We start from the raw sequence: 22,534 nt of genomic DNA, 5'->3' as shown, positions 1-22,534 counted from the left end.
ATGCAGTTATTTATCTCTAGGTGTCCATCCTCTGGCTTAGAGGAGGTATTAAGTTGTTGTATAATCAATTACTAATGAGTGATTACACCTACTTAGTGTTATCTGCACGTCTTTAGCATTGACGTAAGAGGGCATGGCTTAAATAAGCAGCGCCTTCCCCTCCATTGGAACTCCTACTCTTCACAGGCGCTGATTGACTCGTTGGGGTGGGCTTGTCGCTTGTGGGGAGACACAGCTAATTGATGTTCCGCAGGAGTTGTTTATGTGGATAGAAGCTTCTAGGTTTCCAAGGCGACGGGCCCCCATTGGACGTTCCTCCAGAGGCGGCTGGCTTGCTAATGCCATGGAATACCCACTTTTGGGGCTGGACTAAGCATAGTCTGGGCTATTTAAAGGCGTTGTCTCACGCCGAAACGGTTTTTTTTTTTATTCAATAGGCCCCCCGTTCGGCGCGAGACAAACCCGATGCATGTGTTAAAAAAAACACTGGGTAGTACTTACCCGAATCCCCGCGCTGCGGCGACTTCTTCCTTCTTCTTACTTACCTTAGTAAGATGGCCGCCGGGATCTTCACTGTGAGGTCCATTGCCGATTCCAGCCTCCTGATTGGCTGGAATCGGCACACATGACGGGGCGGGGCTACAAGGAGCAGCTCTCCGGCACGAGCGGCCCCATTCAGAAGGCAGAAGACCGCACAGCGCAAGCGTGTCTAAAATCGCCAGAAGAGGCGATTTTAGACGGATCCATGGAGACGAGGACGCCAGCAACGGAGCAGGTAAGTGTATAACTTCTGTATGGCTCATAATTAATGCACGATGTACATTACAAAGTGCATTAATATGGCCATACAGAAGTGCTGAACCCCACATGCTTTCATGAGACAACCCCTTTAAAACTGGAGTGACTCCAGTTCTGGTATACAGTCGCCACTCCACAATCTGGGCTGGCGGTCTTGCTACTCACTCTTTCTATCACCTATCGTGCATCATAGTAGGGGATTGTACCCTTTTTCTTGGGAGTTTAGATTAGAATTCTGGGTTCCTCTGCTTAGACTATGGTAGGGATCCAGTAATAGTGGTTGCTTTACTATTGTCGATTAGGGCATAGAGCATTAGAGCATTTGCTTTTTTCTCAGCCTAGATGTAGCTGTTGCTTCTTATTGAGGGTCATTATACCTTCTGTTATCATGGCTTATCTTGGCATGGTCCAAGGGCATTACTTTGTAGGGGTGATATGTATCTCAGGGCACCCTCCTCTTATGACATTAGACCTTATGGTTCCTGATGAGTTGTAGGTCCAACTGAAACACGTCGAACCACCTTGATCCTCCTCATTTGTTTGCATGGTCGGATCCCTTCTAGGAGTCTTTGACCATGCTTTTGAATTCTGATACACCGTTTAGAGTTCTATCAGTCTTCTTTTGCTCTGACAGGTGAAATATGTTGTTCGGCTACTCCAGCTGGGTCAATCCACCAAACGGGCAACTCCAACATCAGTCATAGCTCCATGTTTTTCCTGGGCTCTAGAATCACTGCCTAAAGGGTTCATCTCTGTTAAATCAGACACCGTGCTGCTCCATACTAGAGGTTACATTTTAGTGTGGGAGTGACTGATTAGGCAACCAGGACCGTATCCTTAAGGGTCTCTGGTTGTTTTTGCTATTATTACCCTCATATTATAGGAGGGTTACGACCAACACTCCCATCTTTCTGCATATCTTTTCTTTTTTCTGGAAAGACTGCATTGTACGGTAGTCCGCCTTGATCCACAATTGTGGTATCTTGTTTGCTTTGTTCGTCTTGTTAGTCCTTAGCCCACAGTTTTTAGATAAACATGAATAAAGGTTGAGTTTTAGGGCAATTTTTCAGTGAATGGGCACTACAGTTAAGGCGGCTTCACACACGAATATGCGCAATTGCGCACGCTTCGGTGCATTGTAGTTGCACTATGAACAAGGTAGGTTTGTGAGCTTATCAACACATATTAATGTACTTTTTGCGCACACAGGGCATGTTTATTTGCATACAGCAGATGAACACATCCTGATTTAAATGCCTATTGAGGTCCAGATGTGTTAATTTTCTCACTGAATTCACTGTGTATTACGTGTGCATTTGTGCACCCCCCATATTCTTCAATAGGGACGTTTGGTACACAAATGTGCACAAAATACAGCATGTTCTACTTTTTTAGACGCACAAGTAAATGAGATTTGTATGAACCCATTGAAATCAATAGGTTCTTTTCTCTGTGTGCACATATACGCCCATGTGAAGGAGCTCTTAGAACAGAGCGGCCTGCAGAAGCCAGCCCGGCAAACAACTGATCTGCAGGGGTCCCGCCTGACAGACCCCAGCCAATCTACTATTGTTGACCCATCTTATGGATAGGCCATCACTAGCTTACAACTGGCCAATCCCTTTAACGCTCACTTACAACATTTCAATGCTTTAAAGTTGCACAAAGAGATCTGCAACTTTGTAGACCCTTTTCTTTCAATATCTTGCTCTGTATTGGAGTACGTGCCCACTCATACGAGTGTATTTTGTCTGTGCACTGGGGTGGCCTCACTCAAGTGCTTCTACACCGCAAAATGTGTGTGCGACGAATACGCAGTGAATAGAACCCATTGAATTAAATAGGTTCCTTCACATGTGTTTTTCATGCGCACGTTTCGAGTTTGGTGAAAAAAAAACGGTATGCTCTATTTTGGTGTGCAATTGCGTACAGAAGGCCCCCGACTGCGCCTACCGAGTTAGCTGACCTGCTTACTAAGTAGGCTGCCCCGCCTACTCGAACATGGCGCTGCCGAGACCAGCAGTCCCCAAAGCGCAAAAAAGTTCAGTAAAATGCGCCAATATGTGCCCAATAGCCCCCGATCTGCATCCTGCATAGCGTATATACATCTTGCGATAGTGAGTGTACATGCACTTACGCTCGTTATTGGATGCCCTTCGGCTTTATTCACACAAGTGTTTCTAGACGTGTTTTCCTGCCGGCCGAAAAACACGACCATCTGAGGCATTGGATTCCTCTATGCAGGCATTAGAAGTCATTTCGAGGATTTATGCCGAGCGAGGGTGTTTTTCGCTAATACGTCGCACCTGGCCGTGTGAATGGACGAGAAAATGCTAATTAAGCTCGGGACTTGAACATGTTTTTCCTTCATTCAGGCGATTTAACGGCGCGTGCGTGGGCAACCGTAAAAATGCACATGCTTGTATGAAGGAGCCCTCACACACATATTTTTTGCACGCTTAAAGGGGTGGTCTCGCGAAACCAAGTGGGGTTATACACTTCCGTATGGCCATATTAATGCACTTTGTAATGTACATCGTGCATTAAATATGAGCCATACAGAAGTTATTCACTTACCTGCTCCGTTGCTAGCGTCCTCGTCTCCATGGTTCCGTCTAAATTCGCTGGCAGCTTGCTTTTTTAGACGCGCTTGCGCAGTCCGGTCTTCTCCTTCCAGCACGAGCCGCTTCAGTGTGCTCCCCGCTACAGCTCTTCTGCGCATGCGCAGACGAGCTGTCACTGCTCGGGAGCGCGCTGGAGCGGCCATTCTGTACCTTCCTCTGTTAGAGGAAGGTGCAGAAACTGGAGCTGCCGTCCTGAGAAGCCACCCAGGTGTCCAGCTGTCCCGAGAAGCTGCCCAGGTAAGTGATGGGTCGGGGGTGATGTTCACTGACAGGTGAAGGCCCCGGAGCCCAGCGCTGGGCTCCGGAACCCAGCGCTGGGCTCCGGAACCTAGCGCTGGGCTCCGGGGCCTTCACCTGGGCTCCGGAACCTAGCGCTGGGCTCCGGAACCTAGCGCTGGGCTCCGGAACCTAGCGCTGGGCTCCGGAACCTAGCGCTGGGCTCCGGGGCCTTCACCTGGGCTCCGGGGCCTAGCGCTGGGCTCCGGGGCCTTCACCTGGGCTCCGGGGCATTCACCTGGGCTCCGGGGCCTAGCGCTGGGCTCCGGGGCCTTCACCTGGGCTCCGGGGCCTAGCGCTGGGCTCCAGGGCCTTCACCTGGGCTCCGGGGCCTAGCGCTGGGCTCCGGGGCCTTCACCTGGGCTCCGGGGCCTAGCGCTGGGCTCCGGGGCCTTCACCTGGGCTCCGGGGCCTTCACCTGGGCTGAGGGTCTAGCGCTGGGGAGCCGGGAGCGTAGCGCTGGGGAGCCGGGAGCGTAGCGCTGGCGAGCCGGGGGCTAGCGCCGGTTACCTGCTGCCTGGCGGTGGGTGACTGGTCGGCGGCTGCGGTGGGTCCGGTCGGCGGCTGCGGGGCGTCGTGTTGCCATGGAGACACAGCTGGCAGCGTCTCGGGAGCGCGCACGTCGGGCTGCAGCGAGCGACGGGAAAAGAGCCGGCGGCCATCTTGGGGAAACTTTTATAAGTTGCTGAAACGCTGGAACGGTAAGTACAAACCAGCTAGAAATGTCATTTACAGGGGGGCTTAGTAATGTATGTTTAATGGGGGGGACTGGGCAAAAAAAAAAAATCACTGCTTCCTCGAGACATCTCCTTTAATACTCAGTGCTGAAACTCCAGAGCTATTCAAACACGTGCCTAAAAAAATCACAGCATGTCTTATTTCGGTCCATGTTACGCTAATTTCAGAGCTTTGGTGTTATCAGAGAGCAGGTAAAGTGATACAATTAGTGCTTGATTGTTAGATCTCATAGAGTAGAGCTAAACTGCTGCTTTGGATGTGACTGGAGTAAAGAATCTGCAAAATTACTCAACATTTTCTGTATATTTAAAGGAAATGGCTGCAGGGCATAGTGATGGACGCCCTGATTTCAGCAATCTGTCACTTATACCGATCGGTTTAGTGGTTTTGAAAATGTTACTTTTGACACTTTGCAGGGACAGACTGAAGATGAGTCCAATGAAAGCTCATACGGTATATATTCCTATACGCACGCTCCCCAGATGCTGATTGGCCGTCCGCTCCATGTGCACAATAAGGTCTAATTCTACCCTGATTACAATGTATAGCTATTTCTTCCAGCATTGTGATTTTCAGATTAGGGGAGAGGGCGATAATGCCAAGGAACTCATATGACTCTTTCCCTTCACTAGCGCCCTCTGTGGAGTTATGTCTTTGGCCGGATTCACACGGGCGTATTTGCGCATTAAATTTTTTGCAAGAGCGATACACAGAAAATAGAACCCATTGATTTCAATTGATTCGTTGACAAGTACAGTTGCACACAAAAATACGCAACTTTCATTCTAAAAAAACTCATTGCAAAAATGAGCGCAAATACGCTTACTTTAGTGTGAAGTCGACCGTAGCTTCTATTATGACCACCAGATGGCAGTGTATAGTCAGGAGAAAACAGCCCAATATTTTGTATAGAAAGCAGCGAACATCACTTTGTCTGGATAAAGACGACGATTAATTATACAACAAATCTGGAATTCTACGGAACTGATTAATCTTGTGACTATTAAATAGCTTATAATGGCCAACTATTACATATTGTGGGTTCTTGTGATAACTGGTTCTCCAAGACAGTATCACACATGATACTTGGATACATCGCTGCAGAAGATAGTATCACACATACTTCAGCACACTATAAAGTATCACGCATGATTAGGCAGTACTACTTATGACAGACTTAGCTACGCTTAACCAGCAGCACATATGATAGGCTTAGATACATCACAGCAGCAGTTATTACAGAGTAGTTAAAATTCCAATTCAGGTGATATGAAGCCAAAAATGTAATAATTGATTAGCAGTGAGCAATCTATGAGGAATTAGCCTTTAATCGCTGCCTTATGAGCCTCCCATAGTACTGAGGGACTCTTCTGCATTTTCTTAAAAATAATTCTGTATTACTTTAAGAATATATTCAAAATCTTCTTTTCTTTTAGGTAAAAGAATGTAGTCATATGAAGTATTGATTGCTGTGTTAATTAAAGAGTGTATATATATATATCTTAATTCTCGAATATTTCCTGTGTACTACTTAATGGCCTTCTGGATCAGTTTTAAATCCATGAAGATTGTAGGGCTTTCTCTAGTTTAAAACAATAGCCATCCCTCTATGTTTTTTTTAGTGAGGATGATGCATTGTACCTTAAGAGGGGCGACCTCTCTGCATACAGCACGGGCGTCAGCTGTTTACTACAGCTGACACCCGCGGGCAATAGCCGCGATTTTTTGTTCACGGCTATTAACCCTTTAAATGCCGCTGCCAATCCTAACAGCGGCATTTAAAGCCCCCGTACACCCCCCCCCCTGGTGAGATCGGGGGAACCGTGCAGGTTTCATGGCTGCCGGGGGCCTTCTGAAAGGCCCCAGTGCTGCTTTGAGAGACTGCCTATCAAGCCATCCCCGTGGGGTGGCTTGATAGGCTGCCTGTCAGCATGCAGTATGACAGGCAGCCTATCATTACGTCATAATGTATTATGTCATACTGCAGGAGCAATAAAAGCATTGCATATTGTAGCCCCACAGAGGGACTTAAAAGTAAAGTGAAAAAAGAGCAATAAAGTTTTTTTAATTGTAAAAAAATGTAATAAAAGTTTAAATCACCCCCCCTTTTGCCATATCTATAATTAAAAAGTCTAAATAATAAAATAAAAATACATATTTTGTATCGCCGCGTCCATAAAAGTCAGATCTATCAAAATAGTGCATTATTTACCCCGCCCGGTGAAGGTTGTCCAAAAAAATAAATAAAGAACGCCAGAAATGCACTTTTTCAGTCACCCTGTCTCCCAGAAAAAAACGCAATAAAAAGCAATCAAAAAGTCGTATGTATTCCGAATTAGTACTATTGGAAACTAAGGACATCTCGCAAAAAATGAGCTATCGCTGAACTATGTCGACGGAAAGATAAAAAAGTTATTGCGCGCACAAGATAATTGCAGAAAAAAATTAAATGTCTTTAAAAAAAAAAAAGAGTAGTATAGTAAAAAAAAACAATACAGCAATCGTACTCACCCATAGAATAAAGTTATCATGTCGTTTTTGTTGCAGTTTGTGCGCCGTAAAAACAAGACGCACTGAAACATGGCAGAATGTCGGGTTTTTTTTAATTACTCCGCTTAGAATTTTGAAAAAGTTTTTCAGTACATTATATAGTACATTTAATAGCACCATTTAAAAATACAACTCGTCCCACAGAAAACAAGCCCTCATACAGCGACATTGATGGATAAATAAAGGAGTTACGATTTTTTTTTAAGGGGGGGAAGAAAAAACGAAAATGGGAAAAAAAGGGGCCGCGTCATGAAGGAGTTAACAAGAGATAACAAGTCCATATGGAATATATTTTTCTTGTAAAGCTCTTGTGAGTGGTTGGAGTTGTCTCCTCAGATCCAGGGTGAGATGGATAAATCTTGAAATGTTTGTATTAGAGATGAGCGAGCACCAAAATGCTCGGGTGCTCGTTACTCGAGTCGAACTTCCTGCGATGCTTGAGGGTTCGTTTCGAGTAACGAACCCCATTGAAGTCAATGGGCGACTCGAGCATTTTTGTATATCGCCGATGCTCGCTAAGGTTTTCATTTGTGAAAATCTGGGAAATTCAAGAAAGTGATGGGAACGACACAGAAACGGATAGGGCAGGCGAGGGGCTACATGTTGGTCTGCATCTCAAGGTTCCAGGTCCCACTATTAAGCCATAATAGCGGCAAGAGTGCCCCCCCCCCCCAACAATTTTTACTTCTGAAAAACCCTCATTAGCAAGGCATACCTTAGCTAAGCACCACACTACCTCCAACAAAGCACAATCACTGCCTGCATGACACTGCGCTGCCACTTCTCCTGGGTAACATGCTGCCCAACCGCCCATTTCAGTAATAGTAGCAGTCAAGACAGGCCCCAGTAACAATTCCAAAGCAGCAGTATAGGGGGAGCACAGTAAATGGCCTCGCCGCCATCATGTCTTTGGAAAGCCTCTGTTTCCACACCCCAGTGACATAGCATTAGCAGCGGTATAGACAAAGCCCAGAATTAGTAACATTTCAGCAGTAGCATTAGGGACAGGCCCCAGTAACATATCACTAGCAGCAGTATAGGGGGAGCACAGTATTAGTTCCATTTCAGTAATAGTAGCAGTCAAGACAGGCCCCAGTAACATATCACTAGCAGCAGTATAGGGGGAGCACAGTATTAGTTCCATTTCAGTAGTAGTAGCAGTCTGGACAGGCCCCAGTAACATATCACTAGCAGCAGTATAGGGGGAGCACAGTATTAGTTCCATTTCAGTAGTAGTAGCAGTCAAGACAGGCCACAGTAACATTCCCGTTGCAGCAGTTTAGGGAGATAACAGTCTCTTTCACATTTTAGTAGCTGCAGTATAGACAAGGCCCCAGTTACATTTATGTAGCAAAAGTGTAGGCCAACCCCACACACCTTGCTGTACCATGAGTGCAGGCGAAGCCCATAAAAATTACTAGGATTACACTGTAGGCGAGGGCCCCAAAAATTGGTGTACCAACAGTACTAATGTACCTCAGAAAAATTGCCCATGCCCAACTAAGAGGGCAGTTGAAACCAATTAATCGCTTAGCGTGCTGTGGCTTAATTTGTAACTAGGCCTGGAGGCAGCCCAGTTAAAATAAAAATTGGTTCAGGTGCAAGTTTCAACACTTTAATGAGAATTGAAATGTATAAACATTGTTTACAAAAGTAATATGACTGAGCCTTGTGGGCCTAAAAATTGCCCGTTCGGCGTGATTACGTGAGGTTTCAGGAGGAGGAGCAGGAGGAGGAGGATGAATATAATACACAGATTGATGAAGCTAAAAGGTCCCCGTTTTTTATGGTGATAGAGAACGATGCTTCCATCCGCGGGTGCAGCCTACGTATTGTTTAGGTACCGCTGCTGTCTGCTGGTGGATAAAAGAAGTCTGGGGAAATCCAGGCTTTGTTCATCTTTATGAGTGTAAGCCTGTCGGCACTGTCGGTTAACAGGCGGGTACGCTTATCCGTGATGATTCCCCCAGCCGCACTAAACACCCTCTCTGACAAGATGCTAGCCGCAGGGCAAGCAAGCACCTCCAGGGCATACAGCGCGAGTTCAGGCCATGTGTCCAGCTTTGACACCCAGTAGTTGTACGGAGCAGAGGCGTCACGGAGAATGGTCGTGCGATCGGCTACGTACTCCCTCACCATCCTTTTACAGTGCTCCCGCCGACTCAGCCTTGACTGGGGAGTGGTGACACAGTCTTGCTGGGGAGCCATAAAGCTGTCAAAGGCCTTGGAGAGTGTTCCCCTGCCTGCGCTGTACATGCTGCCTGATCTCCGCGCCTCCCCTGCTACCTGGCCCTCGGAACTGCGCCTTCTGCCACTAGCGCTGTCGGATGGCAATTTTACCATCAGTTTGTCCGCCAGGGTCCTGTGGTATAGCATCACTCTCGAACCCCTTTCCTCTTCGGGTATGAGAGTGGAAAGGTTCTCCTTATACCGTGGGTCGAGCAGTGTGTACACCCAGTAATCCGTAGTGGCCAGAATGCATGTAACGCGAGGGTCACGAGAAAGGCATCCTAACATGAAGTCAGCCATGTGTGCCAGGGTACCTGTACGCAACACATGGCTGTCCTCACTAGGAAGATCACTTTCAGGATCCTCCTCCTCCTCAGGCCATACACGCTGAAAGGATGACAGGCAAGCAGCATGGGTACCCTTAGCAGTGGGCCAAGCTGTCTCTTCCCCCTCCTCCTCATGCTCCTCCCCCTCCTCCTCCTCCAAAACGCGCTGAGATATAGACATGAGGGTGCTCTGACTATCCAACGACATACTGTCTTCCCCTGCCTCCGTTTCCGAGCGCAAAGCGGCTGCCTTTATGCTTTGCAGGGAACTTCTCTAGAGGCATAGCAGAGGAATGGTGATGATAATGATTGCAGCATCGCCGCTCACCATCTGGGTAGACTCCTCAAAGTTTCCAAGGACCTGGCAGATGTCTGCCAACCAGGCCCACTCTTCTGAAAAGAATTGAGGAGGCTGACTCCCACTACGCCGCCCATGTTGGAGTTGGTATTCCACTATAGCTCTACGCTGCTCATAGAGCCTGGCCAACATGTGGAGCGTAGAGTTCAACCGTGTGGGCATGTCGTACAGCAGTCGGTGCACTGGAAGATTAAACCGATGTTGCAGGGTCCGCAGGGTGGCAGCGTCCATGTTGGACTTGCGGAAATGTGCGCTGAGCCGGCGCACCTTTCCGAGCAGGTCTGAAAAGCGTGGGTAGCCCAAATTAAAGACGTGGGCCAGGCATGGCACGTGCGTGAGGCTGCCGAGCTGCAGAGCCGCAACCAGGTTACGGCCGTTGTCACACACGACAATGCCCGGTTGGAGGCTCAGCGGCGAAAGCCAGCGGTCGGTCTGCTCTGTCAGACCCTGCAGCAGTTCGTGGGCCATGTGCCTCTTCTCTCCTAAGCTGAGTAGTTTCAGCACGGCCTGCTGACGCTTGCCCACCACTGTGCTGCCACGCCGCGCGACACTGACTGCTGGTGACGTGCTGCTGCTGACACATCTTGATTGCGAGACAGAGGTTGCGGAGGAGGAGGAGGGTGGTTTAGTGGAGGAAGCATACACCGCCGCAGATACCAGCACCGAGCTGGGGCCCGCAATTCTGGGGGTGGGCAGGATGTGAGCGGTCCCAGGCTCTGACTCGGTCCCAGCCTCCACTAAATTCACCCAATGTGCCGTCAGGGAGATATAGTGGCCCTGCCCGCCTGTGCTTGTCCACGTGTCCGTTGTTAAGTGGACCTTGCCAGTAACCGCGTTGGTGAGGGCGCGTAGAATGTTGCGGGAGACATGGTCGTGCAGGGCTGGGACGGCACATCGGGAAAAGTAGTGGTGACTGGGAACCGAGTAGCGCGGGGCCGCCGCCGCCATCATGTTTTTGAAAGCCTCTGTTTCCACAAGCCTATACGGCAGCATCTCCAGGCTGATCAATTTGGCTATGTGCACGTTTAACGCTTGAGCGTGCGGGTACGTGGCGGCGTACTTGCGCTTGCGCTCAAACAGTTGCGCTAGTGACGGCTGGACGCTGCGCTGAGAGACATTGCTGGATGGGGCCGAGGACAGCGGAGGTGAGCGTGTGGGTGCAGGCCGGGAGACGGTCGTGCCTGTGTCCTTAGAGGGGGGTTGGATCTCAGTGGCAGGTTGGGGCACAGGGGGAGAGTCAGTGGTGCAAACCGGAGGTGGTGAACGGCCTTCGTCCCACCTTGTAGGGTGCTTGGCCATCATATGCCTGCGCATGCTGGTGGTGGTGAGGCTGGTGGTGGTGGCTCCCCGGCTGATCTTGGCGCGACAAACCTTGCACACCACAGTTCGTCGGTCATCTGCACTCTCAGTGAAAAACTGCCAGACCTTAGAGCACCTCGGCCTCTGCAGGGTGGCATGACGCGAGGGGGCGCTTTGGGAAACAGTTGGTTGATTATTAGGTCTGGCCCTGCCTCTACCCCTGGCCACCGCACTGCCTCTTCCAACCTGCCCTGCTGCTGCACTTGCATCCCCCTCTGAAGACCTGTCCTCAGTAGGCTTAGCAAACCAGGTGGGGTCAGTCACCTCATCGTCCAGCTGCTCTTCCTCCAAATCCTCTGTGCGCTCCTCCCTCGGACTTACTGCCCTTACTACTACCTCACTGATAGACAACTGTGTCTCATCGTCATCGTCCTCCTCACCCACTGAAAGCTCTTGAGACAGTTGCCGGAAGTCCCCAGCCTCATCCCCCGGACCCCGGGAACTTTCCAAAGGTTGGGCATCGGTTACAACAAACTCCTCCGGTGGGAGAGGAACCATTGCTGCCCAATCTGGGCAGGGGCCCGAGAACAGTTCCTAGGAGTCTGCCTGCTCCTCAGAATGTGTCATTTTCATGGAGTGAGGAGGCTGGGAGGAAGGAGGAGCAGCAGCCAGAGGATTCTGAGTTGCAGCTGTGGACGGCGTAGAAGACTAGGTGGTTGATAGATTGCTGGATGCACTTTCTGCCATCCACGACAGGACCTGCTCACACTGCTCAGTTTCTAATAAAGGTCTACCGCGTGGATCCATTAATTGTGAGATGAATGTGGGGACCCCAGAAAGTTGCCTCTCTCCTAATCCCGCAGCAGTCGGCTGCGATACACCTGGACCAGGAGCTCGGCCTGTGCCCACACCCTGACTTGGGCCTCCGCGTCCTCGCCCGCGTCCACGTCCTCTAGGCCTACCCCTACCCCTCAGCATGGTGTATTACGAGTAGAGCAGAAACTGAACGCTGTAATTAAATGTGCCGCTTATTGGCCTGTGCTTGGAGGATGACTTCGCTTACGGAACGCACAGCAGAGCCAGGAAACAATTATGCGCAAGCCTGTAGTCAGACCTAGGTGTGTATGACTGAGCTGCTGGAATTCACAGCGCAGAACCAGTCAAGTGGCCAAAGGCCAGTGGTAGGCCTTAAGTATTTTGCTTCAATTTTTTAAAATGGTGAGGTGAAAAACCAGACAGACACCGTATGCAGCGTATATATGTATACTCTTTCCCTCTGTCGGGATGACGGCGATCATGTAACGGACACAGCAGAGCCAGGAAACAATTATGCGCAAGGCTGGGTATTAATGAGCGACTACTACCCCCAGCACACACGCAGTAAACTGAAGACGGTCACAGGCAGGCCAAATCTAGTATTTTTTTTACAATTTTTGGGAAAAAGCCCACTGCCTGTGATATAGCCTGTATATGGATTTCCCTGTTGGAGGATGACTGTGGTTAATGAAAGCACAGTGCAGCCAGAAAAAATTATGCGCAAGGCTGGGTATTAATCAGCGACTACTACCCCCAGCAGACACGCAGTAAACTGAAGACGGTCACAGGCAGCCCAAATATTGTATTTTTTCCCAATTTTGGGGAAAAAGCCCACTGCCTGTGATATAGCCTGTATATGGATTTTCCTGTTGGAGGATGACTGTGGTTATTGAAAGCACAGTGCAGCCAGAAAAAATTATGTGCAAGGCTGGGTATTAATCAGCGACTACTACCCCCAGCGGACACGCAGTAAACTGAAGACGGTCACAGGCAGGCCAAATATAGTATTTTTTTTACAATTTTTGGAAAAATTCCCACTGCCTGTCATATAGCCTGTATATGGATTTCCCTGTTGGAGGATGACTGTGGTTATTGAAAGCACAGTGCAGCCAGAAAAAATTATGCGCAAGGCTGGATAATAATCAGCGACTACTACCCCCAGCAGACACGCAGTAAACTGAAGACGGTCAGAGGCAGGCCAAATATAGTATTTTTTTACAATTTTAGGGAAAAAAGCCCACTGCCTGTGATATAGCCTGTATATGGATTTCCCTGTTGGAGGATGACTGTGGTTATTGAAAGCACAGTGCAGCCAGAAAAAATTATGCGCAAGGCTGGGTATTAATCAGCGACTACTACCCCCAGCAGACACGCAGTAAACTGAAGACGGTCACAGGCAGCCCAAATCTAATATTTTTTCCCAATTTTGGGGAAAAAGCCCACTGCCTGTGATATAGCCTATATATGGATTTCCCTGTTGGAGGATGACTGTGGTTATTGAAAGCACAGTCCAGCCAGAAAAACTTATGCGCAAGGCTGGGTATTAATCAGCGACTACTACCCCCAGCAGACACGCAGTAAACTGAAGACGGTCACAGGCAGCCCAAATATAGTATTTTTTTCCAATTTTTTTGAAAAAGCCCACTGCCTATATAGCCAGTATATCTATTTCCCTGTACCACTGTCCCTGCCTCAGCAGTACTGCCCCTATACTCTGTAAAATGACTGCAGACTGAGGACGCTATGGTCTGCACGTCCAATATACAAAAAAAAAAAATTGTGCAAAACTGCTAAAAGCAGCCTCAACAGTACTGCACACGGTCAGATGTGGCCCTAAGAAGGACCGTTGGGGTTTTTGAAGACTAAAGTAGCACCTAACACTCTCCCTATAGCAGCTACAGCAAGACAGCACTTTCCCTGATCTCTCTTAGCTTGTGTCTGTGGCGAGCCGAAGGCGGGGCAGATTTAAATACTCGGGTGTCATCTGATCTCCCCAGCCACTTACTGCAGGGGGGTGGGATAGGGCTGGAATGTCACAGGAGGAAGTTGTAATGCCTTCCCTGTGTTTCTATTGGCCAGAAAAGCATGCAAATTTCTCAGGGAAGGAAATGTAATGGAGTCGAGCACCGCGTGGTGCTCGTCTCAAGTTACGAGCATCTTGAACACCCTAATACTCGAACGAGCATCAAGCTCGGATGAGTACGCTCGCTCATCTCTAGTTTGTATGGCTTTTTCATCATATTCTTTTTAGCTAGCCTGGCTTTATAGAGAATCTCCTCTTTAATCTTGCAACTTTGTAGGCAACAAAAAATGTCTTTTGAGTTATCCATGCTAACAGATCTGGGCCTTAACACCCAATGAGTTCTTTCTAATCCAATATCATTATTTTCCTCTTTCCCCAAGAGTTCATTGAAAATTTGTAGTATACTGGATAAAATGTCTTCATCTGGAACTATTTCTAAGATTCCTCTTATTCACAAAATAATTATTACTAGAGCCATTTGCTAAATGCCCATTTAGACACAACGATTATCATTCAAAAGTTGTCCAGACCATGGCTTTTGAGCGATAATCGTTGCGTGTAAATCTTACCATTGTTTACTTTTCTGCTGAAGGATGGATTTAATGTGAGCATGAAATCCATTGTTCACGATAGCAGAGACCGCACACTAAGTTCTCCATAGGCAGCGCTGATAACATTGTTATTAGCTGGCAGCCCACAGCAGAACAAAGGACATGTATTTAAAGAACAGACCACCTGCTGCTCTGTAAATACATCTCCTGGCGGCTCATTAACATGCAAATAATGTTAATTAGCTGGTAATGGACATTAGTGCCCATTAGTAGCTATGCAAAATGATCACTCAAGACTGTCAATCACACTGTCTTTTGAGCAAATTTTGAGTGATCATCTTTGCGTGTAAATGGGCCCATAATTCATCAATATGTAATTTTTGAAGATAAAGCTCTTTGTGTTTGTCTGTTAAACTTCCTGTCACTTTCTTGGAATGATTGATCACTTGGGCAAATGTATCCTAGTTTAACATCCTTGCTGAGCTCTCAAATTTCCTCCTTTGCATGCACGCTGTTGCATGCGTTTTCACATGTGCTTCTGCCTGCTATAGCACAATGGAGCTCAGTAGATCTCTATTTGTCATTCTGCGCATGCACTGTTCACGATTAAATTTACTCCTGTGTGTGCTTCTGCCAAATGTGTATATAATATGGTCACCCCTTCATTATAGTCTTCTTATGCATCATTACATGCATTTGGTTCTCTGGGTACATTAAGACCGTTCATATATATTTTTAGGTATATGTGCATGCTGTTGCGTGCGCTTCTGCTTCTTGGGGTTGTAGGCTCTTAGATATTCAGTGCTGTTTTTAATTCATTTGCTATGACTGAGGGTGCAGATAGCATCGGAAATGCGACAGAGGGAATACTGATATCACGACGTGTTGTGGTTTCAAATTTTTTATCATTTTCAATTAAAGGTTTTTGATTTTACACTATTTTTCTCAAGCATTGGATGAGTTGGATTTGCTCCTGCATGTACTCACACAGCTTTTGGCTATCCGTATCTGTGCTCTGTCCATGCAGCTTGGAGGAGGTGGTCAGCTGGACCTGTTTTTTCTTGGACAGAAAAGAACTACGTTCCGTGTGTACAGTGGATTAAAAAAACCTAAAATAATGAGGTTGCATAAATGTGCACAACCTAAAACTAATATGTTGTTGAAGCACCCTTTGACTTTATGACTTTTTGGATAGGTGTCTATCAGCATAGTACATTTTGACTTGGCAATCATTGCGACCTCTTCCTTGCAAAAGCGCTCCAAAACTGTCAGATTGTGAGGGCATCTCGTGTGTAGCGCCCTCTTTAGGTCACTTTACAGATTTTCTATGGGATTCTGTTCTGGGCTCTGGCTGAGCCATTTCAAAACATTGATCTTTTTTTTTGTGGCAAAGCCATTTTTCTTTTGTAGGTATGCTTTGGGTCGTTGTTGTGCTGAAAAGTGAAAGTACTCTTCATCTCCAGCTTTTTAGCAGAGGACTGAAGGTTTTGTGCCAAACTGGTCTGATATTTAAAACTGTTCATAATTCCCTTCACCTTGGCTAAAGATCCAGTTCTAGCAGCAGAAAAACAGCCCCAAAGCATAATGCTACCTCCACCATCTTCACTGCGGGTATAGTGCTCTTTTGGTGATGTGCACTGTTGACTTTGGAATTATAGCCAAAAAGTTCAACCTTGGTCTCATCAGACCAGATGAGTTCTCCCACATATTTTTGGAAGACTTGATGTAGGTTTTGGCAATATATTGCTGGGCTTGGATGTTTTTCTTTGTTTTGCCACCCGAACACGACAGCTCAGACTCATTAAATTGGCACATGCACTACACAACTAGTACTTACCAGAAATTCCTGCAGTTCCTTTAACCCCTTCCAGCTCCAGGACATACATTTACGTCCTGGAGCGTCGGGTATGTATGCAGAGAGAGAACGATGTTTGGGGGTCTCGTATGGCCCCCCCCTGCAGTGAGATCGGGAGAGCCGTGCAGGTGTCTTGGCTGCCGGGGGCCTTCTGAAAGGCCCCAGGGCTGCCTTAGGAGACTGCCTATCAAGCCATCCCTGTGGGGTGGCTTAATAGGCTGCCTGTCAGAATGCAGTATGACGTAATGCTATAGCATTACGTCATACTGCAGAAGCGATAAAAGCATTGCATATTGTAGTTCCCCAGGGGGACTTAAAAGTAAAGTTAAAAAAAGATCAATAAAGTTTTTTTAATTGTAAAAAAAAAGTAATAAAAGTTTAAATCACCCCCCCTTTCGCCATATCTGTAATTAAAAAATCTAAATCATAAAATAAAAATACATATTTGGTATCGCCGCGTCCGTAAACTTCTGATCTATCAAACTAGCACATTATTTATCCCGCACGGTGAACGTCGTTTGAAAAAAATAAAGAAAGAATGCCAGAAATGCACTTTTTCAGTCACCTTGTCTCCCAGAAAAAACGCAATAAAAAGCGATCAAAAAGTTGTATGTATTCCAAATTAGTACTAGCAAGAAATACAGGACATCCCGCAAAAAATGAGCCCTCGCTGAACTACGTTGACGGAAAAATAAAAAAGTTATTGCGCGCACAAGATGACCGCAGAAAATAATTTTAAAAAAATTAAATGTTTTTGAAAAAAAACAGTAGTATAGTAAGAAAAAAACTATACAAGTTTAGTATTGTAGCAATCATACTGACCCATAGGATAAAGTTATCATGTCGTTTTTGTTGCAGTTTGTGCGCCGTAGACGCACTGAAAGATGGCGGAATGTAGTTTTTTAAATTTTACTCCACTTAGAATTTTTTAAAAGTTTTTCAGTACATTATTTAAATAATAGCACCATTAAAAACTAGAACTCGTCCCGCAAAAAACAAGCCCTCATACACCGACGTCGATGGATAAATAAAGGAGTTATGATTTTTTTAAAGGGGGGAGGAAAAAACTAAAATGGAAAAAAAAAGGGGCAGCGTCATTAAGGGGTTAATGTTGCTGTAGGCCTCTTGGCCTCCCAGACCAATTTTCTTCTGGTCTTTTCATCAATTTTTAAGGGACATTCAGTTCTTGGTAATGTCAGTGTTTAGCAAAATTTACTCCACTTCTTGATGACCGTCTTCACTGTGTTCCATGGTATATGTAATTTCTTGGCAATGTTTAGATCGGTATTAGTGTATTTGATACCACCAGGAAGTCCTGGTGGAGTCAAGATTGAGAGAGGGGTGACGCTCGCAGCACGTAGTTGGCTGCTGACCTGGATGGGCTGCAGGTCCTTGCAGCCCACTAAGCTCATGCAGTGGCTTACGTGTATGGAGACCTTCAGCTCAGTTGTACCCAGCACAGTGTTATGATTTATGTGACGGATGGAGGGTTTAAGGGTGAGGGTGAGGAGTAAGTGTCAATGCATCCGGTTCTGTGCAATAGCACTGCCGCTCCCCCTTCATGCCAAAGAAGTCTGAAAAGTTGCTTCAGTGCTGTTGTTGCCGATTTGGGTCACCTGCACCACCAAGTAGCGTCCCCCTTGCGCTCCCCCTAAGGAGCAAGCAGCCCGCAGCGCTGCAACTGCTGTCCCCGGATCAAGTTGCCTACTGTAGCCTCCCGTGACGGCTGACCCTGCGAAGCAGCCGGGAGTGCTGTCAGTCATGTCCCCGAGTGTGAGTCCTCCAGCAGCATCTCTTCTGCTTCAGCTCCCCCGCACTGTAAGTGGCCTCCCCAGCTCCTAGGTCCTTCCAGCACCTTTGCTTCTTGACCCTATTGTGAGCTAGGGGTGTGACAGGGGCGTTCACCCTGTCAAACCTCTAGCTTCAGGTGGCGTCAAGATGCACTAATATCGTTTAGGTCATGATCTTTACGGATCATGAATTTTTCTGAAGAAAATGCAACTAAAAAAATGTCAGGAAAATCCTACTAGAGGAGCTGAACTTTATATGGGGTAAATCAGAATCCCTGTAAATATAATGGCAGCAGAGTACTGACTACTATTTAACATGAGTTTAAAGGCTCCTACACACGGGCATATGTGTTTTTGTGCATGCCTCAGTGCAACATTTTTACGCTATAAGGGTGCGTTCAGACGAGCGCGTTTTGGTGCGTGCATACGCACGCACAAAAACACGCTTGTATTTACAACACTGCATTCCCTATGGTGTGTGCACATGTCCGTACTTTGCAGGTGCTTGCCTGCAAAGATAGGACATGCGTGCACCATAGGGAATGCACGCATTGTTTTCAATGGATCCGTGGCTGCTGCCGGCAGCTCCATTGAAAACAATGACCTGCTGGCTCCCTGCATTCCTTTTCAGGGAAGGACTATACATATAAGCCCTTCCCTGAAAAAGAAAGGTTTTAGTGTAAAAAAAAAATAAAAATACTGGCATTCTCTTCAATAGAGCCGCTTCTGCTGCCGGCGGCTCCATTGAAGACAATGGTCTGTGGCACACCTGAATTGTTTTTCAGGCAAGGGCTTTACATATAAGCCCTTCCCTGGAAATCAATTAAAGGAGATGTCCCGAGGCAGCAAGTGGGTCTATACACTTCTGTATGGCCATAATAATGCACTTTGTAATATACATTGTGCATTAATTATGAGCCATACAGAAGTTATAAAAAGTTTTTTACTTACCTGCTCCGTTGCTAGCGTCCTCGTTCCCATGGAGCCGACTAATTTTTGGCCTCCGATGGCCAAATTAGCCGCGCTTGCGCAGTCCGGGTCTTCTGCTTTCTTCTATGGAGCCTTTCGTGCAGGATGCCGGCTCCGTGTAGCTCCGCCCCGTCACGTGCCGATTCCAGCCAATCAGGAGGCTGGAATCGGCAGTGGACCGCACAGAAGAGCTGCGGTCCACGGAGGCAGAGGATCCCGGCGGCCATCTTCAGAAGGTGAGTATGAAGACGCCGGACCGCCGGGATTCAGGTAAGCGCTGTGCGGGTGGTTTTTTTAACCCCTGCATCGGGGTTGTCTCGCGCCGAACGGGGGGGGGGGTTAAAAAAAAAAAAACCCGTTTCGGCGCGGGACATCTCCTTTAAAAGTGATTTAAAAAACAAAAAAAATAGATACTCATCTCCCTTCAGCTGCCGGGGCACAGCAGCGTCTTCTCCTGCTGTCCCCTGCACTGTGGTGCTGATCTAGTGCTCAGCCAATCACAGGCAACTCTCCCGGAATGAATGACAGGTTAGAGTTGCCTGTGATTGGCTGACCTCAGCCAATTACATACAACTCTTTCAGCAGGCGGGGATTTTATATCCCCGCCTGCTGATAGATCAGCAGTTCAGCACCACAGTGCAGGGGACAGCAGGAGAAGACACGGCTGTGCCCCAGCAGCCGAAGGGAGGTGAGTACTTTTCTTTAAAATTTTTTTTACTATTTTAAAAGGCTTTTCAGGGAAGGGCTTATGAAGCCCTTCCCTGCAAAGCCACTGACAGCTGCCGAGGCTCAGCGGGGACTTCTGCCGCTGTCCTCGGCTCTGTAGCGCTGCTGAGCTATCAGCAGCCGGGGATTTAAAATCCCCTCCTGCTGGTAGCTCTGATTGTGATTGGCTGAAGCAATTCAGCCAACCACAATCAGAGCTACCAGCAGGCGGGGATTTTAAGTTCCCAGCTGCTGATAGCTCAGAACTACAGAACCTGGGACAGAGCTAGAAGTCGCGGCTGAGCCCCAGCAGCTGAAGGGAGGTGAGAATTGTTTTTTTTTATTTTTTGCACTATTTTAAATAGCTTTTCAGGGAAGGGCTTATGAAGCCCTACCCTGAAAAACCATTGACAGGATGCTGGCAGCAGGATTCTCTACCGCAGCTGTCATGTGTGACAGCTGCGGTTGAGAATTGAAGAATTCCTTTTGCTGCATCTGCCACAGATGTGGCAGATGTAGCAGCAGGGAATTCTTTTAACTAGCGGGGGTGAAGGATACATCGGCCGCATGCGGCAGATGTGTTCTTCATGCCCACGGCGGTCACAGCAGCGCGGACAGGTAAGTTTTTTTAAATTCTTTTTTGTTTTGCACTAAAATGTTTCTTTTTCAGGGAAGGGCTTATATGTAAAACCCTTCCCTGGAAAAGAATGCAGGGGACCGGCAGAGTATTGTTTTCAATGGAGCCGCCGGCAGCAGCCGCGGCTCCATTGACAACAAGCACGCAGCTGTGTTCACGCGTGCTTTTGCTCGTACCTAGGTGCGTACGCACCAAAACACGCTCGTCTGAACGCACCCTAAATGAGGCTTTTTATGGGCATATCGGCACATTTCACTATTACTTTTTGTGCTCACATAGCATGTCCATTTGTGCGCACCAGACGGACATGCCCTGACTTAAATGGCTATTTAGCCTAGTAATTTCGCGTGTTTTTTTCTTTTATGACATTGCGCATCCCATTACGTATGTATTTGTGCAACCCCCGTAGACTTCTATGGGGACCTTTGGTGTGCAAATAGGCAGAAAGATAGAGCATTTTTTGTTTTTGTGTGTGCACGTGGACTGCGTGTACAAAATCGGAAAATGTATATGGACCCACTCACATCAATGGGTTCTATTCTCTGCCTATTTACACACGAACGTTTCATGTGTGCAAGTGCATCCGTTTGAAGAAGTCCTAAATGTGATTGACTAATTCTGAACACAAACACATGCCCAAATATAAAATCCCCACCTGCTGGTAGCTCTGATTGTGATTGGCTGAAGCGCTTCAGCCAATCACAACCAGAGCTACCAGCAGGCGGGGATTTTAAATCCCCGGCTGCTGATAGCTGAGAACTATAGAGCCAGGGACAGCTGCAGAAGTCGCCGCTGAGCCCCGGAAGCCGTCAATGGCTTTTCAGGGAAGGGCTTCATAAGCCCTCCCCTAAAAAGCCAATTAAAATAGTGTAGATATTAAGGTGAACAGATTTTCCCATAGTCAAAGCGGGGGAGAGGGGTGTTGTCAGGGGGGGGGGGGGGGCCTTATCACGGCGCATTATTTTACCTCTGGTGTTATAAAAAGTACAGGGCCGGTTCAAAAAAAGGCAGGGAGCTAATTCTGCAGCATTTCTACATCCAATAAACATTCAAAATCTGTACCATTTGTGTGGATTTTGACTGGGAATCAGCCATGTATCTATCCACAGCTGATTTCATATTGGGAAGATTATAGGCATAGTACAACTATCTTATGATAAATGGCGCACGTGCGAGCGTCGTCGACAGTTATTACCCCCCCACGTAGATCGTTCGATTTCCATCATTGCCACTAATTCTCTCACTTCCCGATATCGTAGAAACATGAAATTTGGCATGAGCATTGATTATGTCATAAATAGGAAAAGTTAATGGGTCCCAACTCGATTATTTAATTCTAAGCGCTAAAGAATTAGCGTCCAAATTTTATGTACGGAATTTAATTTTCTCACTTCCCAATGTCATGGAAACTTGAAATTTGGCACAAGCATTGATAATGTCATAAATAGGAAAAGTTCAATGGTCCCTACTCGATTATTCAATTCTAAGCGCCAAAGAATTAGCATCCAAATTTTACGTACAGAATCTAATTTTCTCACTTCCCAATGTCATAGAAACTTGAAATTTGGCACGAGCATTGATTATGTCATAAATAGGAAAAGGTAATGGGTCCCAACTCGATTATTCAATTCTAAGCGCAAAAGAATTAGCGTCCAAATTTTACGTACGGAATCTAATTCTCTCACTTCCCGATGTAATTTGGCACGAGCATTGATTATGTCATAAATAGGAAAAATTAATAGATCCCAACTCGATTATTCAATTCTAAGCACCAAAAAATTAGCGTCCAAATTTTACGTACCGAATCTAATTCCATCACTTCCCAATGTCATAGAAACATGAAATTTGGCACGAGCATTGATTATCCCGAAAATAGGAAAAGCTAATGGGTCCCAAATCGATTATTCAATTCGAAGTGCAAAAAAAATTAGCGTCCAAATTTTACGTACGGAATCTAATTCTCTCACTTCCCAATGTAATAGAAACTTGA

At 46.9% G+C, this 22,534-nt stretch overlaps 1 protein-coding gene across 3 annotated transcripts in view; it reads left to right on the top strand.

Moving 5' to 3' along the window:
- LOC136573392 (cytotoxic and regulatory T-cell molecule-like) overlaps nt 1-22,534 on the top strand; it is a 113,121-nt gene that overhangs the window by 13,133 nt on the left and 77,454 nt on the right. The window lies entirely within an intron of this gene.

The sequence above is a fragment of the Eleutherodactylus coqui genome, chromosome 7 (assembly GCF_035609145.1).
Source record: "Eleutherodactylus coqui strain aEleCoq1 chromosome 7, aEleCoq1.hap1, whole genome shotgun sequence".
Classification (NCBI taxonomy): domain Eukaryota; kingdom Metazoa; phylum Chordata; class Amphibia; order Anura; family Eleutherodactylidae; genus Eleutherodactylus; species Eleutherodactylus coqui.
The sequence above is the reverse complement of the archived record's forward strand: the minus strand, read 5'-3'. Positions and strand labels throughout refer to the sequence as shown.